The sequence below is a fragment of the Micromys minutus genome (genome assembly GCF_963924665.1).
Source record: "Micromys minutus genome assembly, chromosome: 20".
Classification (NCBI taxonomy): Eukaryota; Metazoa; Chordata; class Mammalia; order Rodentia; family Muridae; genus Micromys; species Micromys minutus.
The window spans coordinates 1,765,617-1,791,663 of NC_137955.1; positions in this window are offsets into that span (position 1 = coordinate 1,765,617).

The window sequence follows — 26,047 nt, forward strand, 5'->3', positions numbered from 1 at the left end:
CATAGATTATAAAATTTATATACTGGTAGCCACTGTTTTTAGATGTTAAAAATAAATCAGTTAAACTCTGAATTTATATACTGATAGCATATATATATATATATATATATATATATATATATATATATATATATATATATATAGCTAAAGGCCTGCACCAATATATAATTAATTAATAGTTTATAATTGCTTAAATTTGTTCTGTTTTTAGATATTGCTAATTCTTGAGTTTTGCAATTGTTTATGCAAATACAACTTAATTTAAGAGAGCGTATTATCCCATATTTCATAGGGTATTTAAGAGATACTGGATTGCCTGGATCACATAGAAAAGGCAATGAATGCCACAGCAGATTTGTATGCCAGGCAGATTATAATCACATTTATAGCTTGAAAGACCTCCGAAGGGAGACCGTCACTCAAATCTCAGGAGAGGCGCGCACCCAGCGAGGCACCGAGACCAGACTTGCTGCAATCGCATGAGGAAGTTTATTGAAAGTGAAAGAGTGAGATCTCAGGCCAGCATGCTGGGGTCAAGACTCATACACCTCGCAGGGGTAGAGGAGTTCGACCCCGACCTGAACTTGTAACAGGCTTATAAAGGCAAAAATCACAAAGGAGGGGGAAGACAGGAGGAATGATGAAATTCATAAGGGGAAGAATCATACATTTTATTAATCAGTACACCCCCAGGCACACCTAGGGCGTTGGAACATTCCACAGAGGTCATCCGGACCTTCTGTAGTATTTTGGGAATTCAAATCTCAAGAAAGTGGGATTTCCTGGGAGCGGCATAGGAAATCCCTAGGGCAAGGAATCAGTGTCCTTTGACAACCTTTTACTCTTCATTCCCCCGTTTTTCTTTTTGTAAAAAGCTCTAATATTAGAGCGATCCCTCAGCTTCTTGTAATATCTGGTATTGTTGTCTTAGGACCATTACCTGTACAGCACTCACCCTTTCTTTTATAAAAGTCACCAGTCTATTGAGGATGCATGGCCCAAAGTTAGGATTAGCATTAAAATGAGTAAAGGCCTGACCAAAGCAGAGACTAGCATAGAGAACCAGAGTGACTGGTTAAACCAATTTTCATACCATCCTTGGTATGTTTCTCTTTCTTTTTTTCTGTTTTCTAGTCTTTCTCTAAGCTTTGCCATAGAATCTCTTATGACACCAGAATGATCTACGTAAAAGCAACATTCTTCTTTTAGGGCAGCACAGAGCCCTCCTTTCTTTAGAAAAAGCAGATCTAATCCCCTTCTGTTCTGTAGCACTACCTCTGATAATGAAGTCAATGACACTTCTAGTTTGGTTATGGACTGTTCTAATGCTCCCAGGTCCGCGTCCATAGATGCTCTGAGTTTATTATAGTAGTAAGGTTGTTGGATGAGGGCAGCTGCCCCTGTTCCAATTCCTGCTGCCACTCCAAGTCCTAACAAGACAGCTAAGGTCAAAGTAGTGGCAATTTAAAACAACAAATGCACTATCAAGCAGATTGAACAGGCGGTCCTCAGTTCTCATAGGGAGATAAGAGGGTGTGGTCAAAAGGGGATACGAGTCCTCCTTTGGTGACAGAGTGAGACAAGGAGGACTCTCAGGCCTGGGTGCAGGGTTATCAAGCACCGAATTGGGGCCTACGGGTCATGTGTGTGGACTCTCTATCTTTATCTTAATAACAAAAAATGAATCTAGGGTCCCCTCTGCCAGTATAGACTCTCCATCCCCAACAGTTTCCTCTTACCCACTGACGATCTTGTTTTCCATATGGGGTGAAGCTGATATTTAGAGGGTTACAATAACTGTCTTTGCACGGTCCCTGAGGGCTACCGGAGCTTTCAGAGGCACACCCAGTCCTATAAGCCAGGTATTTGGATGGATCTCTTTCCCCTTTCTCTGGCTCCCCTGGCCTACGACCCTTTTTAACTATAATTAGAACCCAAGCAGTGGAAGGGTTCCAGTAGGCTTTTCCCATGGTCTCACATCCCCATTTACTACAAAAATAGTCTGAGGCCCCTCTCTTCATTTCTCTGGTGTGTCCCTGTCCAGGGCAGACATAGAAGTCTGCTGCCTGAAGGTTGGCTAGGTAAAACTGTCCTGAACACCCCAATGTGCTCCCTATGCCATGAGGGACACACTGTTCTTCTGGGGGTGGCTTTTCTAAATTGGTATAACTGGAAAGATCCTAGGCCATAGAGCCAGCTGCTAACTTACAGACATCGGGTGCAAGATCAGGCCACCAAGTCCAAGGGGTAGTTGACCACACAATGTCGCCCGCTTCATTAAGCACTTCCCAGGTTAATTTTTGAGGGGCATGGGGGTTATTACCCAAGGTTGGGGCTACGACGAAGGTGCAGCTTAAGAGAATTGTCACCAGCTGCCACTGTACCCAAGCAGCAATCTCGTTGACCTTGACTGCCGAGGGGGTAGTCAACAGCACCAGGTAGTGTCCCTTCCACCGGGGCTCAAGCATGCCAGCGCCATGTCGTCTGCCCAGGACTGAGTCTCCGACCTGGAACCCGTGGGGCACCGCGGTGGTTCCTGGAGTGTAGGCTTCTTTGATTCGACTCCAGATCTGTGTTTTAATAACTTCTAAGGCCTTTAAGTGGGCAAATAGAGCAGAGAAGGAGGGGGAGTTAGTGCCAGGATCCAATATCCCGCATGACTCCGTTAAGGGGGGCGGTCCCCCATGTAGGAGTTCATAAGGGGTAAGGCCGAAACGCTCCGGCGTGTTTCGGACTCTAAGAAGCACAAAGGGGAGGAGGGTCACCCAGTCTTTACCGCTGGTCTCAATAGCTAATTTAGTAAGGGTCTCTTTTAGAGTTCTATTCATTCTTTCTACCTGTCCTGAGCTCTGGGGTCTGTAAGCACAATGTTATTTCCAATTAATCCCCAGTAAACAAGCTAATATCTAACTTACCTGGGCAACACAGATGGCCCATTGTCTGATCCAATTACCTTAGGGGTGCCAAACCTAGGGAAGATCTCTTCTGGAATCTTCTTAGCTATGACCGCTGCTGCCATTTCTATCTTTGTGGGGAGGCTTTTACCCACCCATAAAATGTATCTATAAAGACTAATAGATACTTATATATCTATATCTTCTTGGCTCAGTTCTGTAAAATCCACTTCTCAGTAAACCTCAGGTCTATCTTCTCTCCTCCCAGCCTTCTACATACATTTGGTTTCTAACATGGCACACAATTATCTAGTCAAATCTGGCACAAAAGAATTTGACCTCAAGACAGTCTTTACAAGTTTTTCTACCTCTAGATGAGTCCATTGATGCATTTTCTTCAAGTCCAGTGCTGTACACCAGGTCCTGGATAGGGCAATGAGCTCAACAGGTTATAGGGGTTAAGTACTGTGAGGTGGAGTTCTGCCACCAATTGGTTTACCTCCCAGAGATCTTGAGCTGTCCAGCAGTCATTGGTTCCATGTTTCCGTACCTGTAGGAGAGGCATACCTCAGGATGATGGACACATACGAAGTTGTTGGAGTAACCGAATGATGAGTGTCTTGATCCTGTCTCATGCCTCCTTTGATATGGGGTACTAACGCACCACTAGCCTGGACTTTCAGCTCCATATGGGCAGGGGCTGGTTCTTAGCCTCTCTCATTCCTGCAGTCTCCGCCCAGGCCTGTGGATATGCCTGCAGCCACCAGTCCGTCTGATCTGAGGCAGGCTGTTTAGAGTTGGTACTTGTCCTCCAGCTGAATGGTTAGAACCTGCACAGGCTCCCCTTCTGGACCTCTAACCTGTGTTCCATCAGAGTGGAAGTGAATCTGTGCCCCATCTTAGTCAGGAGGTCTCTCCCCAACAGGGTGCAGTGACAGTCTCGCTTTACAATGAATAAGTGGGATACCCGGCCCACTCCGAGATCCACAGATCTTCGGGTAGTCCATAAATATATAAAACTTTGGAGCCACATGTCCGGGGCTTCTGTTGCTGGTGTCCCCTTTTTTTCTTGTTGGGGCAATTTTTTGTCTCAGTGGCCTTCTTCTTTATAGTAAGCACATTGACCTTTGCCAAGAGGCTCCCTCCTAGTGCCAGACTTGATTCCTAACTCCCTGGCCCTTCACTACTGTGGCCAAAATCCTACAAATTCCTTTTTTGTATACTACCCTCCGGTCCTCTCTTTCCTCTGCCTTCTGCTTCTCTCTTTCTCGCTTCTCTTCCTCAGTCTCCTCCTTATGAAACACTTTCTCTGATTCCTTCACCAAATCCTGCAAGGTATAGTTTTGGAACCCCTCTAGCCATTGTAACTTTTTCTTAATATCTGATGCTGACTGCTGTATAAAGGCCATAGCCACCTCTGCCTGCTGACCCTCAGAGGTTGGGTCAAGGTATAACCCCTGTCAAGAAACACAGACGGCGGCTCAACAGGTCCCTGAAGAACCTCTCTTACCTTAGCCAAATTCGTGGGTCGCCTTGTGGCTCCCTTGAGACCTGCCACTAGAGCCCGGCAGTAGACCTTGAGACGCTCCTTACCTTCTGCAGAGTTGTAATCCTAGTCAGGGCGGATCAAGGGAAAAGCTGCATCTATAAGATTAGGGAGATTGGTGGGGGTCCCATCTGGTCCTGGAACATTTTTCTAGCTTCCAGGAGGATCCTCTCCCTCTCTTCCATAGTAAAGAGGACCTGCAAAAGCTGCTGGCAGTTGTCCCAAGTGGGCTGATAAGAAAACATCAGGAACTGAAGGAGTCCTGTCAGGCCCGAGGGGTCCTCTGAAAAAGAGGGGTGGTTAGTTTTCCAGTTATACATATCGGCTGATGAAAACGGCCAATACTGTAGCAGGACTACATCTCCCGGAGCTGGGGCGGGTCCATAAGCCTGTAATGGTACTACAATAGCAGAGCCAAGCCCCGCGCCATTTCCCCCTGGGCTTCGAACCCGGGGGCTTCGGGTCCTGGCGGCTGGTTCTGTTTCAGAGGCCGTCTGGGAGTCAGTGGGAGTCGGCGCCTGTGGGGGACTTGCATGAGAAGCCAGTTGAGGGTATGGGGGTGGAGGGTTGTCGAGGAGAAGAAAACCATCATCAATTTCAGGATAGATCTTCGTGGGGGCCGATGGCTTAGGTGCCAGCTTGTTCGAGGCCACGGCCACCTTTGCCGTTTCTGCCCCCGCTGTCCAGGGTCTCACCCAGGATGTCGGGTTTTAGACCAGGTCCTCCCACACGATGATGTATGGAACCTGATTAGGGTGTCCCCCTGAAGTCTGAAAAACAATTCTCTTAACAGCGGAAATAAGAGATAGATTAAAAGTTCCCTCCGAAGGCCATCCTACGCCAAAACTCGGCCATTTGGGACGTGGAGCAGAAAGTTTGCCACGGTTCTTTCCTGACTTCAACAGAAAGATTATGGGCCCTTGCCTTAACGTCTGTCCAATGGTTCAAAGTCAGTGTTAGTGGGGTCGTCACGGTCTGGCCCATTTCTAGTTCTGACACACACACATAAAACACTCACAGATACTACAAAACAGAGAGACAAAGTCAGTCGCCGACCTCGAGTCGACCCGAAATCCCGAAAAGAGCCAGATGGCCCAGAATTGGCCCTCTGACACAGATCGTCAAGGAGAAAAACTGATCTCCCGACTTTTCCCGTGGGGGTCCACCAGGCATCCCTGGTCCTCCCCCTGTCCTCCTGGGACGTCTCCCAGGGCGAGCAAACGGTGGACCCTGGACACGTCTATCCCCGTCCACTCCACTCCTCCCTTGGAAGAGCAGACTTGGTTAGAGCGTTTGCGAATACCGAACTGCTATCGCACCAGACCTCTGAACAAATCACAAACACAGAAGCACAATCTGGACAATCCACAAACACAGAGTCACAACAGGACAACAAGAAAAGAAAGGAAGGAAAATCCTTACCTTCAAGTAGGTCTAGGGCCCCTGGATGGTCTCGCAAATCTCGGACGAGCCCCCAAATGAAAGACCTCCGAAGGGAGACCCTCACTCAAATCTCAGGAGAGGCCCGCACCCAGCGAGGCACCGAGACCAGACTTGCTGCAATCACATGAGGAAGTTTATTGAAAGTGAAAGAGTGAGATCTCAGGCCAGCATGCTGGGGTCGAGACTCATACACCACGCAGGGGTAGAGGAGTTCGACCCCGGCCTGAACTTGTAACAGGCTTATAAAGGCAAAAATCACAAAGGAGGGGGGGATAGGGGGAATGAGGAAATTCATAAGGGGAAGAATCATACATTTTTTTTATCAGTACACCCCCAGGCACACCTAGGGCGTTGGAACATTCCACAGAGGTCATCTGGACCTTCTGTGGTTTTTTGGGAACTCAAATCTCAAGAAAGTGGGATTTCCTAGGAGCAGCAGAGGAAATCCCTAGGGCAAGGAATCAGTGTCCTTTGACAACCTTTTACTCTTCAGCTACCAAAATAGTAATGGCCTGAGACAAAAATTTGAAATTTCTAGAGAATGTGCATGTCAAATTGTAAAGATTTGTTCTGAATGTCCTCAGTTTCTTATACTACATGATGTTGTTAACCCTCAAGGACTTGTACCTAACCCATTATGACATATAAATATTCCTCATATTTCTGGTTTTAGAGAATTAAAATATGTATTTAAATATTAACAACTTTTCAGGCTGTCTAGTTGTAATCACTTTAACTTGAGAAGCAACTAAATGTGTATAGCCTCTGGACAATTGTGTTCTTAAGAGTAATTCTGATCCCATGATTTGGCAAAGAAGTTTTCCATATTTGTAGGGCACATTAGAGCCCATACTGCCCTTCCAAGACCACTATGGAGAGGGAATCGTCTTGCACATGTATACACTTGCCCTTATGCATTGGCTATAAAAGGATCTAATGTGGATAAGGCTATGCAGGTGCATACTAAATTTCATTTGAATGCAGGATCCTTAAGATTTCATTGTAAAATTATAAAAGGACAAGTTCTAGAAACATGTCCCATGTGTGCAGAATTCATTTCTGCCCCTAATTTAGGAGTCATTCCTAGGGGACTGAATCCCAATGATATTTGGCAAATGGATCTCACACATGTCCCTTCTTTTGGGAATTTATAATTTGTGTATGTTTTAATTGATACTCATTCAAGAATTATATATATATATATATATATATATATATATATATATATATATATATGCACATAGTAGAAAATATTAAAAGATGTCAAAAATCACTGCTTACAAGCTTTTGCATATATCAATGCTCCCAAAAAGATTAAAAAAAAATATGGTCCTGCCTATTCCAGTAAAAGTTTTAAACAATTTTGTTCATATTATGCTATAATTTATAAGACTGGAATTCCTTATAATCCTCAAGGACAAGCAATCATTGAATGTGCTCACCGCACCATAAAGATGTATTTGTCTAAAACAAAAAAGGGGGAGCATATCTCCCCTCATGTGCATCTATCCTTAATTTTATATATTCTAATTTTTTTTAACTGTAAATTCTGAAGGCTGCTCTACAGCTGCTAGACACTGGAGGGCATGCTCAGTCCAGCAAGGAATGGTGCAATGGAAGGACCTTGCATTGTGGCGGGGACCAGACCTCGTTTTGAATAGTGCTCGGGCCTCTGTTTGTGTTTTCCCTCAGGATTCTGAGTCACCTGTCTGGGCCCCTGAGTTCTGTATATGTTCTCTGAAAACTGCAGATTAGCACTATTGTTATTAACAAGGGGGAGGGTTTCATTTGTTCTCAACAGGTATGAAGCCGATGTAGGCAGCCGGTATATGAAGCCAGTGTGTGAAGCCAGTGTGTGAAGCCAGTGTGTGCAGCTGATGTGAAGCCAGTGTATGAAGGAGGTGTGTGAAGCCAGTGTGTGAAGTCAGTGTATGAAGCCAGTGTGTGAAGCCAGTGTGTGAAGCCGGTGTGAGAAGCCAGTGTGAGAAGGCGGTGTAAGAAGCCTTTGTGAAGCTGATGTGAAGGCGGTATGTGAAGCCAGTGTGAGAAGCTGGTGAGAAGCCAGTGTGAAGCCGAAGTGAGAAGCTGGAGTGAAGCCAGTGTGAAGCTGATGTGAAGGCGGTATGTGAAGGCAGTGTGAGAAGCTGTTGAGAAGCCACTAGAGGAGTTAAAACGTGTAGCGGTGACAAGAACCCCAGAATCTGCACCCATACCTGTGCCCATGGAACGTACCAGAGAGAATCAAGAAAATTTTGGCTGCAGCCCTATTAGTGCTGTTTCAGCAGCAATCTTTGTAGCTGTGATCCTCTTCTCCCCACCTTATTGCCATAGCTGCCCCGTGGAATTTTTAGGAAAAGTGGCTGAGGCCCTCTCAACTTAGGTTAATCTATAATCTTTCATTAACTTGGATATACATTCAATTAGGAATGTTAATTTTGAATTAACTCCACACTGTTAACAGGAACAATTCCATGTGGTTTCTGAGACTATTAAAACTGAGATAGTATTAGCTTTGGGTGCGCACCCCTTAGTGCACTTTGGGTGAGTATCCTCTCTAATATCCCTCAGGCAAGACAAGCCTGGAACCAAGCTGTCAGCTGGCAGACTAGCAGTAAGCAACCCTATAGCCCAAGAATGGTAGAGCATGTATAAATTAGGTGACCAATGACGAGAAAACCTACAGGGTGCTGCTCAACCTAAGACCAAAAATCCACGGGGGCCCATGAGGATATTTCCAAGACAGGTAAGAGCAAGTGTTGAGGTCTAAGCCAGTTCTCTAATTTAAAAAAATAATATTGGGGGAGATGTTGCAATAATCACCCCAACTCTCCTCATCCCCTTGGGATAGAAGCCTCCCTTTTTTTATGGTATTTGGCCTAGTCACAAGCCACTCCACACCTGACCTTCCTGTTCCCAGTTGCTAAAAGATAATTACAGACTACCACCCTAGGGGGTGACTCTTACACCCAGCAGGTGAGAACTTACATTCCTCCCCTGTAATTATCTGGGTGTATAATACTGGGACCACTGTCTATGTGACTGTGACTGCAAGGTGTCCTGAGAGACAGCAGTTCAATATGGAGTAAACTTTCTGGTAACACAGATAATGGACTTGTGTCTTTCTTTCAAACCCTTAGGCCTTCGCCCAGTTCAGAGTTGCTGTTAGTGGTGCAGGTACAACAAATAGAGGCCCACAAAGCCTCCTCCATATAATATTGTTATATATACCAATTTCTCTATTGTGGTGTGCAAAAAAGACAGATCCCATGAAAGAAGCCAAGGCTGAAATCTCTTTCGTTTATCACATCTCATTTTGCATTTGTGATCCAGATTCTCTGTGCACATAAATATCCCCATCTTCTAACACTGACTTCTACAGTAGAGTTAATTTTACCATAAATGTAAACAACTTTTGCTGTTTGTGCCATAATTTTTTGTCATATATCTTAGTCCTTGCCATGTGTGAGTGTATGTGTGTGTATGTGTGTTTATACATGTGGGTGTGTATAAATGTTTTCTGGTATCACATTCACAAAAAAACCAAACTGATCCCATATCTTTCCATTTGTTTCTGTTGAGTCTGAGAGAAACTGAATACCCAGGTCATCATCTGAGGTGACCAATCTGATCCAGGTTCACCTACATGGAAGGATCACATTTGGGATATTTTAGGACCACATTCCTCTAACCAAAATGATGGTCAGTCCTATCACAATAATACCACAGTTTCTAACACCAAGTTCTGTCTTTGTTAAGATTTTACTGCTGTGAAAAGACAGCATTAAAAAGGAAACAGTTATAAAGACAACATTTACTTTGGGACTGGACTAAATGTTCAGAGGTTCAGACCATTACTGTCAAGGAGATAGCATGGCAACATCCAGGAATGCATGGTAGAGGCTGAGCTGAGTGTTCTGCATCTTCATCTGAAATCCACTAAGAAAAGACTGGCTCCCATGTGGTTAGGAAGAGGGAGGGTCTCATTGGCAGCCTCAAACCCCATAGTGACACAATTCCTCCAATAGGCCACGCCTACTCCAACAAGACCATACCTTGTAGTACTACCACTCCCTGAACCAAGCATACTAAAACCACCATTGTTCAAATCATAAAATTTTCTATTCATTTGCAGTAAAGTTTGTACTACAAGAAATGGCAAATTTCTGTGTAAATGCTGCCTTTCCTGAAGTAAGCTTGGGAATTTAGAGATAGTTAGAGTCGAATACAATTTCAAATAATAAACAGGAAACTCTGATATGATAATTTTTATATTTGTGTAAATCCATGAGTTTTTATTTCTGAAAGCGATGCATGAACTAGATTATAGGCATCAAGAATAGGACTGTTATACAATAATCTGGGAGTTCTGTTTCCACAGTAACATAAAAAAACATCAAGGAAACAAAAAACCTATCTTGAACCATTTATGAAATCCATAAATTATTCTTCTAATAATGTTTTAATATTTGAAATTTCTTTTATGTGTCAATTATCTTAATTATATTGATAATTTTAAGAATCAAATAATACATTAACATATTTCATCTATCTTCTCTATAATACCTTTTTAATACCTTTTATTACCCAAAAATATCATTAACAGATTTTGAGTGATACCCATAGCTCAAGATCCCACTTCTATTGCTTGAGTACTAACTTTTGTTTCATAGCATACAAAATAATATTTGGAAATTACGCTTAGTAAAAGAACATAAAATATTAAAAATAGAATTATTGAGAAACATATATGATAGCCCATGACATAAAGTGAGAGTATACAAAATGCATTACATGTCTCAATAAATTGTCTAATAATCATTTACTTATTAAAATAACCACATTATTATGAGAAAGTTTATTTAATCCTTAATAATTTTACAAAAATTAAAGTAGGAAAAGTTTTTTGAAATCAGACATTAAGAAAATGTTAATTTTGTTATTGTTGATGGACAACCTAAGTAGTGAGGGCATCCAATTGGTGACCCCAGCACATGTATATTGGAACAAATTTTTCTGGCCTCAGTGGGAAAAGGTATATCTAATCCTGTTGAAAGTTGGTGTTCCATGGAAAAAGAATGCTGTTGGCCTAGGTGATGGGAGGTTTGGTGGAGATGTTGTGGTGGTGAGGTAATGGCAGTGTGTGGTGTGGGAAGATCAAGATCTCAGATGATAAAAGGAGGGGTAACGGTGTGAAGATCTCTGGGAGCATAGACTGGGAGGGGAGCAATGTAAATGAATAAAATAATTTCTAAAGTGCTAACTACATAGAGAATCGGAAATTACTACTAATAATAGTTGAATGATATTCGTAAAATATGCTAATATTTATGTTTTTGGTTTTGTTATTGGTTATTTTATGTATTTAAAGTTCAAAAGTTATACCTCTTCCCCAATTCTCCTCTGCAAGCGTCCCATCTCATCCCCACTCTCCCTTGCTTCTGCTTCTATGAGAGTACTATACCACCCACCCACTGGCATCTCACTGACCCAGCTTTCCCCTATTGGTTAAGTCAGGGTTTCTATTCCTGCACAAAATATCAAGACCAAGAAGCAAGTTCGAGAGGAAAGGGTTTATTCAGTTTACACTTCCATATCGCTGTTCATCACCAGAGGAAGTCAGGACTAGAACTCAAGCAGGTCAGGAAGCAGGAGCTGATGGAGGGATGTTACTTACTGGCTTGCTTCCCATGGCTTGCTCAGCCCACTTTTATTAGAACCCAGGTCTACCAGCCCAAGGATGTGACTACCCACAATGGATTGGGCCCTCCCCGTGTTGATCACTAGTTGAGAATTTGCCTTACAGCTGGATCTCATGGAGATATTTCCTCAACTGTGATAACTCCAGCTTGTGTCAAGTTGAAACAAAACCAGCCAGTACAATTGACCAGCACCTTGTCAACTTGACATGCAAGCAAATCAATATTTAGCTTCCACCCTTACTTTCTTGTACATTCCCAAGACCTTGATAAGTTTAAGTGTCCCACAGCCTTTGGCAATTCTTACATTTTAAAACTGCAATACCTTTAAAATATTCTGTCTCTTTTAAAAATCAAGGTCTTTTTACAATTCAAAGTCTCTAAACTGTGGGCTCTTCTTCTTTCTTCAAGAGGGAAAGATATCAGGACAAAGTCACAGTGAAAGCAAAATCAACCTCTATCCATGCAGTGTCTGGAAATCCACTTACAAAATTCTGTCTTGGTTATGGTTTTGTTGCTGTGAACAGACACCATAACCCAGGCGAGTCTTATAAATAACAACATTTAACTGTGATTGGCTTACAGGTTCAGAGGTGCAGTCCATTTTCATCAAGATAAGAACATGGCAGCATCCAGGCAGGCATGATACAGCAGAAGCTGAGAGTTCTACATCTTCAAACAAAGGAAGCCAGGAACAGACCAAGCATCCTCAGGCAGCTAGTAGGAGTGTCTCCACGCACCACCTCAAAGTGACACACTCCTCCAACAAGACCACACCTTCAAATAGTGCTGCTACCTAGGCCAAGCTTATACAAACCAGAACAGTGTTGCAAATCCTTTGGGCACCTTGATTCATTTCTTTAACTCCTCCATTGGGTTCCATGTCTTAGTTTTGATTTTATTGTTTTGAACAGATATAAATGACCTAGGCAACCCTTAGAAGAATAACATTTAATTGGGCTGGCTTACAGGTTTAGAGGTTCAATCTATTATCATCAAGGCAGAAACATGGCAGCATCCTTGCAGGCATAGTATAGAATATGAGCATTCTACATCTTCTTCTGAAGGCTGCTAGCAGCAGACTGACTTCCTGGCAGATAGGAGTGAAGTCTTAAAGTCCATGCCTACAGTGACACATCTACTTAACGAGGCCATAACTCTACACACTGCCATTCCCTGGGCCAAGCATATATAAATAATCACATTCTACTCCATGGCCCACATTGGCTTGTTCAAAAACATGAGTCTATAGGAGCTATATCTAAACATAGCATAATACTAAATACATTCAGTTATTCAAAATGACTTCCAAAGTCCTCATAGTCTATAGTGGTCTCAAATGAATACCTCTATGTTGGATGTCAATGTGGTCTTTAGATCTCTAACTCCATTTTTCACCTTTGTTAACTGCAACAAATTTCTTTCTCCTGCCAAGTTTCCACTCATTGTTAGCGGATTCCCTTAGTAGAAATTTCACAGCTCTGGCTTCCTGAATATCTTTGGGCCTCCAAGGCAACTTCAACATTACAACTTCTTGTCCCAATGTCTGGGATCCACACATGATATTCTGGACTTCTCTAAAGGGATTCATTCACTTATCCAGCTCTGCCCTTTGTAGTATTCTAAGCACAAGATGATCATGTTAGATACTATAACTTTGGGCCTCCCTTTCTTCCCTCGCTAAGCCTTTTCACCTGCGGTGGTGCAAACCTGTTTATGCCCTTCAAAGCTGCTTTCTGCCCCATTTGGGGGCTGGGACTTCCCATAATTCAGCTGTTGCTTCTTGGTTCCTCATTAGGTGCTTTCCACCTGAGCAACCTTGTGACTTCTGAGATGCACCTAGCACTTTTCCATGGCCTCATACTTGCTTAGTTGCTGCTCCATTTCTGCTTAAGTGAGGCATAACCTATAATGGTACTGCTTCTTGGAATCCATCAGAGTCAGCTAAGGAATCTGTACACTTTTATTCAGTTAAGGAGTAGGAATTTTAACATGCTGTCTTCACCATGCCTATTGGCACCACTTTCTCTTCTTGGTATGCCAAGAGACAGAGGCATCATCTGGGGAGGAGATTCTCAATTGTTCTAGGAATTGCCTGTTGACCAACTGTTGTGAGAGGGAGGATTTTGCTCAGGTTGTTTGAGTTCCTGGTGTGATCCCTGTAGCCCTGGAGGATAATGGCTGCTTCTTATTGTGCTCTACCGACACAAAAGAGACTTTGGCATCACTGCTGCTATTATCACCACCATTGCCATCTCTGCCACCACCACCACAGACGTCTCTAAATCTGCAGCCAGTACTGGAACTGAGGACAAATTTTCTGGGGAGTTGCTTCAATGCTGTCTGTGCAGAATAATATTAACTCTCAAATTAAGCTGGGCATTCTCAATCTCAACCAGTCACCTGCAGATACTCTAACTGACTTTAATGAGCCACAGGCCTTGCCTACTTTGCTTGTTCTCCCACAATCTGAGATGCCAGAGCTCTGACATTCAGAGCTTCTCCTCTTGTACTCTGGCACTTTTCACATCTACATATTGAGATCCTCTCTTGTGCTTAACCCCAGTACCTATTATTTACAGTTGGCTAAGTGAAACCCTTCCAGTCTACAACCCAGGCTAGACTCAAACTAGATATGGTCCTGTTTCTGCCTCCATGTGTAGTATGAGCCTTAATCCTGACTTGCTCTCATTCTTGGTGGTGTACCATCTGTAGACAATGTGCCAAGATGATTCTTTCTGCTTTTCTTCTTAAGATTCATAGAATAAGCGCAGGAAAGAAGTTTAATCAGTCATTAGCATCGGCTATACTTCCAGTGAAATTGGGTTCATTCCCATAAAACAAAGGATGATCACAACTGTCTGTGCTTCCAGTGCCATGGGACCCAACACCTTCACAGAAATATACATTCAGGTAACATTCTAGTGCATGTAAAATAAATGATAATAAATCATATAAAAACTCAAATGTATATTTATATAATATTTAACTTATTTATTTTATTTTTTAATCTTTGAACCATGGAGTACTGTGTATGTCTAATGGGCATCAGAAGTTATGCTATAAAATGGGGTTATAGACCTTTTGGAGCTTCTTTGTGGATGCTGGCAAATGACCTTTGTGCTCTTAACTGCCTAATAATTTCCCAACCTTGCCCTTCTTTGTGTTTTTTGTTTATCGAAAATAGATTTTTTTCCATAAGAGTATGCAGTGATTACATCTTTTCCACACCCAGTTCCTCTGACATTCTCACCACCTCCTCTTCCAACTATATCAACACCCTTTTGTTCTCTCCTAAACAACAAATAGGCAGCTAAAAATGTAGTGGGACATTTCTTTAGTCCTAGGACTTAAGAGGAAGAGGCAGGTAGATCTCTGTGAGCTGGTCCAGTATTATTTACAAAGTGAGTTCATGGTCAAACAATTAAACAGAGAAGTCATGTCTTAAGAAACAAACAATCAATTAAACAAACAGAGAAATGAAAGCTAACAAAGGATCATATGAAATAGAACAAAAAGAAACATATTGGAATTTGACAAAATAAAAAATATAGATGGAAAAGAGACAAAGAAAATACAAAAAAATACATAGAGATGCAGGACAGGATCACACTCACAAGAGTGTAATAAAAACTCAAAATTGGTAGCAATAACAGATGAGCAAAGAAAGGGGTAAAGTCTCTATAGTAAGTCCAACAGAGTCAATTTCCATGGACACTTGAGGTTCTCAGAGATGGAACCACCACCTAAAGATCATACATTGGCTGGACCTAGGTCTCCCCACTCAGATGTAGGAGATGGGAATCATGGTCATGATGTGGATCCCCTAACTTCAAAAGTTATTGCCTCTTTGTGGGATGTGTTGTTCTAGCTGGGCTGCTTTGTCTGAACTCAGTGAGAGAGGATATGCCCAGATTGAAAAATACTTAAAGTACTAGGGTGAGGGATAGCCAGGGAATCCACTCACTTAGATGAGAAAGAAAAGAGATATGGGGAATGGGATGTGAGAGGGTATGACCTTGAGGGGAGCTTTGAGTGTATACAAGCCATCCTCCTGCATCAGCCTTCTGAGTGTTGTCATATTAGATGATTGTCAAAGCATCAAGTTCATCTCTTTATTCCAGAAGAGTCAAGTGATTGTGTAAACTGGAAAGAATCCTGCTCAGTCAGTCAACAGGGTCTCAAGGGAGACAATGAAGATTGAAAAGATAAAGACAATTAGACAACACTATAACATGACTCCAGACAGTGCAAGGCTGAAGGGAATTTAATTTTCTCCAGACTGCTTACATACCATTTTACATACTTGCAAACAATAAAGTCAGTTTTAGGACAAGAAATAAACAAGGAAAATAAGCTAAGTCTCCTGATTAATGTTTTACGGATATATCAGGAAGACCAACATAAAAGGAGTGCCACAAATCTCTCTGCCTAGTTTTCCTTGAGCTTTGTAATAGCCTCCCCTCCCCCAAAAAGTTCTTATCTGAACCTACTTCACTGTCCTAGCCCAATTTTTAATTCCTGCTGTATTCCTACAAGGAGGTCCCCAAAAGCTCTCTACAAAGGGATTTGTCATGTCCATTTACCATGCCAATTGATGGTTTGTGGATGTATTTACAAGAACAGGTTATGGCCCCCAGGTGATTTTCCCTCTAAAACATGCTGCTCACAAATGAAAAAAAAACAATCATGTGACTTGTTCCACCTGGTGATCCTTCAGAATGAAGCCATAGACAAGAGGATCCCTGTGTGATAGAATTCTAAATTATCTCTAGCTATAGAACAAGGCAGTTGTCTAGGAATATAATCCAAATCAAGAATATCAAGAGCATAAAAAGAAAATCAATTATTACCATCTGAATGAGGAAGAAGCATGCTTATTGCAGTGGGCTCAGCAGAGAAAAGACTTCATACATTTCTGCTGTGTGGAGATGAAGATCTAGGCTCTGCCTGTTTATGGTATCCAAAAAATTTTGGAGGTTTTCTATCCAAAGCACATAGAGGATTTGGAACTCAACATGACATTGACTGAGTACACAGTGTCACATTTTACTCCTTTCTTCTGGCAGATGAGGAAACTTCATATATTTTTCATGGCATGCACCTCCATGGAAACTTTTATGAATGGCTGGAACACATATGCTAGAGAACAGATGTATGTCAATGAGTTCATTTCCCAGTTTTCCCATCTCTAGGGACTTCAGCATCTCTCCATGAATGGCATGTGCTTTCTAAGCCATAAAGCAGGTGTTCAGGTAAGGATGGTGAACTAGGTGAGCTCCCAGAGTAAACATTTCCCTTTTATTTTAAGGACTCATGGACCATGAAGGAGACATTAGAATGCAGAAGGTATAAGTAGCGTGAATTAAGGTCTCAAATGGCCATTTATGAAGCAGCTGACTTAAGTGAGTTAAGGAGTAGGGCAAAATAGGATGTAATTCTTGGTATCATGGCAACCCAATCAATACAAAAGGAAAGGAGGGAGAATGTAGTTAGGAGCCTCAGGACTCACCCACACAGCAGTTAGGCCAGCAGTTGTGCTGAGGTCAGTGATAGCATTCTACAGTCTGCACCTGATTTGTTATGGAAAAAAATGTTTGAGACCCAGCAGGTTTGAGAACATGAAACAAGGGAGGAAACTTTGAGTCTGTATATGATAAAAGTAATTGTGCAGAGATCTTGATTTAATGTATTTTCTGCTTGAGATGGATGCCAGGAGATGAACTATAGGACTGACTTGTCTCAGCATGGTACAATACATACATCATACCTAAGATAATATCCTTGAATATCTGGTCAAATTTCTATTGTGGCAACTACCTAATTTTATTATTTCCACTCTCCATCACCATTTGCTAGAACTAACCCGCTGCTTTTCTCTAGTCCCTGATGATGCCCTTGGAGACCTTCTCCATCACACAGTACCAAATTTCACAGTCAGACTTGGATTCCTTTTCTTTTTCTCCAAGGATCTGTCAGCTAAAGTATCTGAACATGAGAGGAATAGTCTTATTGTGTTTAGATATTGTGCCTCTCTGAGTTCTCCAAGGAAATGTGGAAGACTCTTTGCAGTCCCTGGGCTTAAAGGCTTGTAGGATGAATGACTCTCAACTTACTCTCCTGATACCGGCCATCTGCAACTGTTCTGAGCTCACCAAGGTCAGCTTCTATGACAATAATATCTCTGTTCCTGTGCTGAGGGACCTCTTGAAGCACACAGCTGACTTGAGCTGACTGAATATGTGAGAGAACCCTGCTCCTTTATGGTGCTATGATGACTTGGGTGTTCCCACCAAAGAGCAATTTTTCAGATTTGTGCTGTGGTCATTGTTACCCTCAGGCCATAAGACAACCCAAGAGCATCTCCTTTGCAACAGAAATGTGTCATTCATGTGGTAGTCATTGTCTTTGATGGCTGTAAATGATCTTGGGTTTCAGAAAGAGCCAGAAATCACACAGACAGTAGTACCAGTCAGATACCAGATATTTTAAACATATACCTGAAGACTGATCTATTACGGTTGCAGATCAGAAGGTGGACCTAACCTGGACATTGAACATTTCACAGGATAATCTAATCCAGGAGAAAACAGATTAGCTGCTCTATATTGGGCTCTGACTGAAGATATTTTCACAAGATATACTAAATAGTTCTAACTGACCTTCATTCTGATTGGTTGTATTTGGAAATTATAGATGTGTAACTCCATAATATTAGCAAACCTCAGAACATGCTCAATATAACTAGGCATGTACTGAGCTTTATCCTGCCCTTAGAAGGCATGTGCAGAAGGAAAAAAGAAATATGAGAGACAGAATGGTTGTTTTAATGCCTTTCTATGCACCCCACATTTACCCAGATGTCCAGATGTGTCAAACAATGGTTGTGTTCCTTTTTTCCCCTCTCAATAATATGAAATATCTGACATACATGGAACAAAATAACTACAGTTTTGGTATAAAAGAAGGCCTCACCAAATGGGAAACTATGACTTTTGAATGTGAAGAAATGGATGGCTTCAGACTCGTTTTGAACTGGGTCTCTCAGAGATTGTGACTTCACAGACTGCTCAGAAGGTTGGAAACAAAAGAATGTCCAGTGACTAAGATCTTGGATGCTGAGTTTTACACAGGGAATATTCAGATGGACTCTGGGAAGAGGGAACTTGTGGAAACAGAAGCACACCTTGGCAATTTTGATTGGATTCTGACAAGATTGTTTAACTAGATGATCTTTCAACAATGTGTAAACTTTTGTCCTTCCTTGTAGTATATAGTGAATAAATAAATCATTGATACTTTGTTTATATGTCATTACTGTTTCCTGAGTGGAATAAACTAAATAACAAATCTGTACCACCTGACCTCTTGAGGAGTCAAAATGTATACATTGGTGCCAGGCATGTTATGATTGAAAATCATGGGTAGGTGGGTAAAGTTATCAGCTAAGATGGTTCACATGTGGACATCTAGGTTGGCCTATGGTAAAAAAGAATAATAGAAACCACCTCTATGTATCTCTCACTCCTTGTTTCTTTCTCTCCTGCCCCTACACTCTCTCCCTGTCAGCCTGTCAGCTTTGCAGGCCTTGTTATTTGGAACCTGTTGATTTCCTGGAGGTTTGCTCACAATAAACTTCTTTCATGCTCAGCAGAAAATCAATAAAACAAACAAACACACAAATAAAAGCCCAGGAACTGATAGTTGAAGTGAGATTACTCATGTTTTAAGCGCACATGTTTCTTTAAAGGAAAACCGGAGTTTGGTTGCAGAAGTAATATCAAGTGGCTCTCAGCTGGATCTCTGGCTTCAGGGTGTAGGCCCATGTATGTAGATCGTTGTGGTTATCAGGTTTTACAGGCACAATATGCACAACACCTATGTATTCACCTAACTGATAATATCTTGGAAAAAAAAAAAAACCTCTGTTTCACAAACACTTCAAAAAACCAACTAATTAATTAAAATGGTGATGTTCAGTAGCAAGGTATTTGCCAGACTTGGTGTGGCTCAAATATTACTCCAATACACACCACAAAGAAGAGAGTTTGTGGTATTTCATGTATGTGCATTGAGCTCAATTGGTGAACAATTGTCTAGACTATACTGGATTCCATTTGAGGTCTGCACCATGGAGGAACAAAAGAGTACAAAGAGTTTATATAAGAAAACTGGGTGTCTGTCTGTTTATCCAAGTCTGTATCTATCCATCTGTGTCTCTGTCTATATGTTTATCCATCTGTCTGCCTGGCTCTTTATCTATCTATTAGGTGAGACCACACTCATATAGATACCTAGATCACAAAACCATGACCCAAAAGAAAAATTTAAATTTCAGACCAATTTTTCATATAAATATTGATACAATACTAAATAAAATACTGGTAATCCACATTCAATAACTCTACAAAAACATGAACTATCCTATTCAGTACGCTTCATCCCAAGGATGCAGGGATGGGTCAACATAGTAAAATAAATACAGCAGTGTAATCCACCATAGAAACAAACAGACAAAAAGGTCACATTCCATCTCATAAGATGCTAAAAAAGCCTTTGACAAAATCCAGCACCCCTTTGTGAGAAAAGTACTGTAGGGTAAAAGCCATATACACAACCACAAGAAATCAAATATACAGAAATCTGATAACCAACATAAAATTAAATGGAGAGAAAGGTAAAACAATTCCACAAAAACCAGGGATGAGAAAAGACAGTGTACTATCTCCCTATCAATCCAATATAGAATTTTGTATTCTAGCTAGAGCTATAAAAGAAATAAAGTGATTAAGGTGTAACAAGTTGGAAAGGAAGAAGACACAGTATATCTATTCACAGATGATAGTTTAGTATAAATAAAAACCCTAGAATTTCTTTATATTGTTTTTCCTTTTCTTTTAAACTTTATTTTAAAAAACAAAGATTAAAGAAAAAATTTTAAACAGTTTTGCATAAATGTATACAAATACATTTTTATCAGTGCTTGGCTTTTTTTTCTTTTTCTTTTTTTTTAAGGTTTGATACTATGCATTAAGGTCTTACTAGTTACAATGAGCAAAAAGTACATGTAAAACAGGATGTAAACCGGAATTAGTCAACGTTTTCTTGGTGTGTAAGGATTGAGCATAATGGGTTTTTTTGTTTGTTTGTTTGTTTTCTTTTCTTTTTTTCTTGAAATTTAAACAGTCTGTGAGTTGTTTTTGGGGCAGTCCCAGCCTCTGGGGTTAGCATCCCACTATCAGTGACTGCATATTATGTCTGTTCTATTGTGACTGGGTTATCTCAATCAGCAAGATATTCTCTAGATGCAAATGGACATCTGGGACCTTTCCAGCTTCTGGCTACTCTAAATAGAGCTGCTATGAACATTGTGGTGCTTGTATCTTTGTTGTATATTGGAGTGTCTCTGGGTTATATGCCCAAAAGTGGAATAGCTGGATCTTCAGGTAGTACTATGTCCAATTTTCTGAGGAATCGCCAGACTGATTTCCAGAGTGGTTGTATCAGTTTAAAACCCCACCAACAGTGGAGAAGTGTTCCTCTTTCTCTACAACCTCGCCAGCATCTGCTGTCATCTGAGTTTTGGATCTTGGCCATTCTGACTGGTGTGAGGTGGACTCTCAGGGTTGTTTTGATTTGCATTTCCCTGATGGCTAAGGATGTTGAGCACTTCTTTAGATGTTTCCCAGCCATTCCATATTCCTCAAATGAGAACGTTTTGTTTAGCTCTGTACCCCATTTTTAATAGGGTTGTTTGATTCTCTGGTGTCTAGCTTTTTGAGTTCTTTGTATACCTTGTATATTAGGCCTCTATCTGATGTGGAGCTGGTAAAGATCTTTTTCCATTCTGTTGACTGCCATTTTGTTTTCTTGACAATGTCCTTAGCCTTACAGAAACTTTGCAATCTCATTAAGTCCTATTTGTTAATCTTTGACCTTAGAGCTTGAGCCATTCACATTTTGTTCAGAAAATTTTCTCCTGAGCCTATGTGTTTTAAGGTGTTCCCTACTTTCTCATTTAATAGTTTCAGTGTATCTTGTTTAACGTGGAGATATTTGTTCCATTTTCACTTGATCTTTGAACAAGGAGATAAGAAAGGGTCTATTTTCATTCTTCTGCATGCTGAGTGCCAGTTGGACCAACACCATTTGTTGAATAGGCTGTCCTTTTTCCATTGAATGTTTACATCTCCTTTGTCAAAAATCAGGTTACCATATATATGAGGGCACATTTCTGGTTCTTCTATTCTATTCCATTGATCCTCGTGCCTATTTCTGTACCAGTACCATGCAGTTTTGAGCACAATTGCATTGTAATATAGCTTGAGGTCAGGAATAGTGATTCCCGCAGATGTTTTCTTGTTATTGAGGATGGATTTTACTATTCTACTATATCTTTTGTTATTCCAGATGAAATTGCACATTGATCTTTTCAACTCTATGAAGAACTGGGTTGGAATTTTGATGGGGATTGCATTGAATCTCTAGATTGCTTTTCGAAGGATGGCCATTTTTAAAATGTTGATTTTTCCCATCCATTAGCATGGGAGATCTTTCCATTTTCTGAGATCTTCCACAATTTCCTTTTTTAGAGGTTTAAAGTTGTTGTCCTACAGGTCCTTCACTTGCTTAGTTAGAGTCACAGCAATGTATTTTATATTGTTTATGACTATTGTGAAGGGTATCATTTCCCTAATTTTTTTCTTCACATGTTTGTCCTTTGAGTAGAAGAAGGCTACTGATTGGTTTGTGTTAATTTTATATCCAGCCACTTTGCTGAACTTGTTTATCAGCTCTAGGAGTTCTCTGGTGGAATTCGTGGGGTCACTTAAGTACACTATCATGTCCTCTGCAAAGAGTGAGGTATTTCCTTCTCCATTTCCGATTTATATCCCCTTGATCTCCTTTGGCTGTCTAATTGCTCCAATCAGGATTCCAGACTGTGTTAAATAGGTAGGGGGAGATTGAGCAGCCTTGTCAATTCCCTGATTTTAGTGAGATTGCTTCAAGTTTCCCACCGTTAAGTTTGATGCTGGCTGCTGGTTTGCTGTATATTGCTTATATTATGTTTAAGTATGGACCTTGGATTCCTGTTCTTTCCAAGACTTTTAACATGAAGGGGTGTTGAATTTTGTCAAATGCTTTGTCAGCATCTAGTGAGATGACCATGTGATTTTGTTCTCTGAGTTTTTTTATATGTTGGATTACAATGATGGATTTCCTTATATTAAACCATCCCTTCATCCCAGGGATAAAACCTACTTGGTCATGGTGAATGATCGTTTTGATATATTCTTAGATTCAGTTTTCAAGGATTTTGTTGAGTATTTTTGCGTCAAATTCATAAGTGAGATAGGTCTGAAGTTCTCTTTCGTTTTAGGGTCTTTGTGTGGTTTAGGTAAGATGGTTATTGTAGCCTCTAAAAATTAGTTAGGTATTTTTCCATATGATTCTATCTTGTGGAATAGTTTGGAGAGTATTGGTGTTATGTCTACAATAAATGTCTAATAAAATTCTGCATGTAACAGATCTGGACTTGGGTTTTTTTTTTTTTTTTTTTTTTTTTTTTTGGTTGGGAGGCTTTTGATGACTTCTTCTATCTCTTTATGTGTTATGGGATTATTTAGATGGTTTACCTGGTCCTGGTTTAATTTTAGGATCTTGTATCTGTCTAGGAATTTATCCATTTCCTCCAGATTCTCCAATTTTGTGGAGTATAGGCTTTTGTAGTAGGATCTGATGATTTTTTGAATTTCCCCAGTTTCAGTTGTTATGTCTCCACTTTCCTTTCTGATTTTGTTAATTTGGATACTCTCTCTTTGCCCTCTAATTAGTCTGGCTAGGGGTTTATCAATTTTCTTGATTTACTCAAAGAACCAGCTCTTAGTTTTGTTGATTCATTCAATGGTTCTTTTTATTTCTATTTGGTCTATTTCTGCCCAAGTTTGATTATTTCTTGCCATCTACTCCTCTTGCGTGTACCTTCTTCCTTTTTTTCTAGAATTTTCAGCTGTGCTGTTGAGTTGCTGATGTGTGCTCTCTCCAGTTTCTTTTTGGAAGCACTCAGGGCTATGAGTTTTCCTCTCAGTACTGCTTTCATTGCATTCCATAGATTTGGGTATGTTGTGTTTTCATTTTCATTGATTCTAAAAAATCCTTAATTTCTTTCTTTATTTCTTCTTTGAAACTGCTATATTTTAACAGAGCATTGTTTAGTTTCCATGTGTATGTGGACTTTTTGTTGTCTTTGTTGTTGTTAAAGACCAGCCTTAGACCACGGTGATCTGAGAGGATGCATGGGAGTATTTCTATCTTCTTATATGGATTGAGGCTCATTCTGTGTCCAATCATGTGGTCAATTTTCGAGAAGGTGCCATGGGGTACTGAGAAGGTGTATTTTTTTTACTTTAGGATGATATGTTCTGTAGATATCTATTAATTCCAGTTGGTTCATAGTCTCTGCTAGTTTTAGAGTGTCTTTGTTCAGTTACTGTTTCCATGATCTGTCCACTGGAGAGAGTGGGGTATTAAAGTCTCCCACTATAATTGTGTGGGGTGAAATGTATTTTTTGAGCTTTATTACGGTTTCTTGTATGAATGTGGGTGCTTTTGTATTTGGAATATATATGCTAAGGATTGAGAGTTCCTCTTGACCTATTTTCCCTTTAATGAGTAAAAAGTGTCCTTCTTTATCTTTTTGATATCTTTTGGTTGGAAATTTACTTTATTTGATATTAGAATAGCCACTCCAGATTGCTTCTTGGGGCTGCATGCTTGGAAGTTTTTTTCCCAACTTTTATTCTGAGATAGTGTCTGTCTTTGTCGCTGAGATGAGTTTCCTGTATGCAGCAAAATGCTGGATTTTTTTTTTATGTATTCAGTCTGATAGCCTATGTCTCTTTATTGGGGAGTTGAGACCATTTATATTAATAGATACCAAGGAATAGTGGTTTCTGTTTCCTGCTATTATTGCTTTTGTAGAAAGAGTTGTGTCTGTGTCTCTTTTTTCTTTTGGTTTTCTTGCTTAGGGGTTTTCTGGTTTTTACTAGGATGTAGTTCCCCTCATTGTATTGGGTTTTCCACCTATAACTTGTTGTAGTGCTGGGTTTGTAGTCAGATATTGTGTAAATTTAGATTTGTCTTGAAATATCTTTATCTCTCCATCTATGGTGATTGATAGTTTTGCTGGGTATATCAGCTTGGGTTGGCACTTGTGCTCTCTTAGGGTCTGCAAGATGTCATTCCAGGCTCTTCTAGCTTTCATAGTCTCTGTTGAGAAATCGGATGTGATTCTGATTGGTCTGCCTTTATATGTTACCTGATCTTTTTTCCTTACTTCTTTTAGTATTCTTTCTTTGCTTTGGGCACTTGGTGTTTTGACTATTATGTGTCAGGATGAATTTCTTTTCTGGTCCAACGTATTTGGATTTCTGAAGGCTTCTTTTATGCTCGTGGTCATCTCATTCTTAAGAGTAGGGAAGTTTTCTTCTACAATTTTGTTGAAGATATTTACTGTGCCTCTTAGTTGATATTCTTCTACTTCTTCTATTTTTATTATACTTACGTTTGGTCTTCTCATTGTGTCTTGGACCTTCTGGACATTTTGGGTTAGAAGCATTTTGGTTTTTGCATCTTTTCTAATTTGTCTATGTTTTCAAAGTTGTCTTCAGCCCCGGAGATTCTTTCTTCCATCTCTTGTAGTCTATTGGAAATGCTTGCATCTGTGACTCCTGATTTCTTTTTTAGGTGTTCTACCTCTAGGATTATCTCTTTTAGTGTTTTGTTTATATTGTCAATTTCCGTTTTAAATTCCTTCTTCCATTCCTTCATTTCTTTGGTTCTGTTTTCTTCTAGTTCGTTGAATTCTTTGAGTGTTTTTCTTGTTTCCTCTTTAAAAGCTTCTGATACTTTTTGCTTTTCTCCCTGTTCTTGTTTAAGGATCTCTATCATCATCTTGAGGTATGATTTTAGTTCTGCGTCTTCTTTTGTGTTTGGAATTCTGCTGTTTGCTGTGATGGGAGAGCTTGGTACTGGTGTTGCCAGGTTGTCTTGGTTTCCTTGGGATATGCTCTTTTGCTTTCCTCTTGCCATCTCATTGTCAGTGATATGTTCTCGCCTTTCTCTTATAACAGGTCTGTGTCCCTGGATCTCTGCTGGTCCAGAAATAAGATGGTCAGAGCCCTGTTCTTGGCCCCAAAGCCACCGGGCAGGAATGCTGGGTTCCTGGATCAAGTAGAGCAGGGGCGTGCTTTCCAGGCACACTCGGCAGAGATCTCTCTGCCCCCTGACAACTCAGATCTCCTTATCACCAGTCCTTTATCTCTGGGAACTGATCCTAGAATTTCTAACCACAGAACTGCTACAGATGATAAAGATCTTCAAATATGTGTCTAGAAAAAAACTTAATTCAAATAATTCAAAGGCCCTTTTTATCATAAAAAATAAATAGGCTAAGAAGAAAATTATGA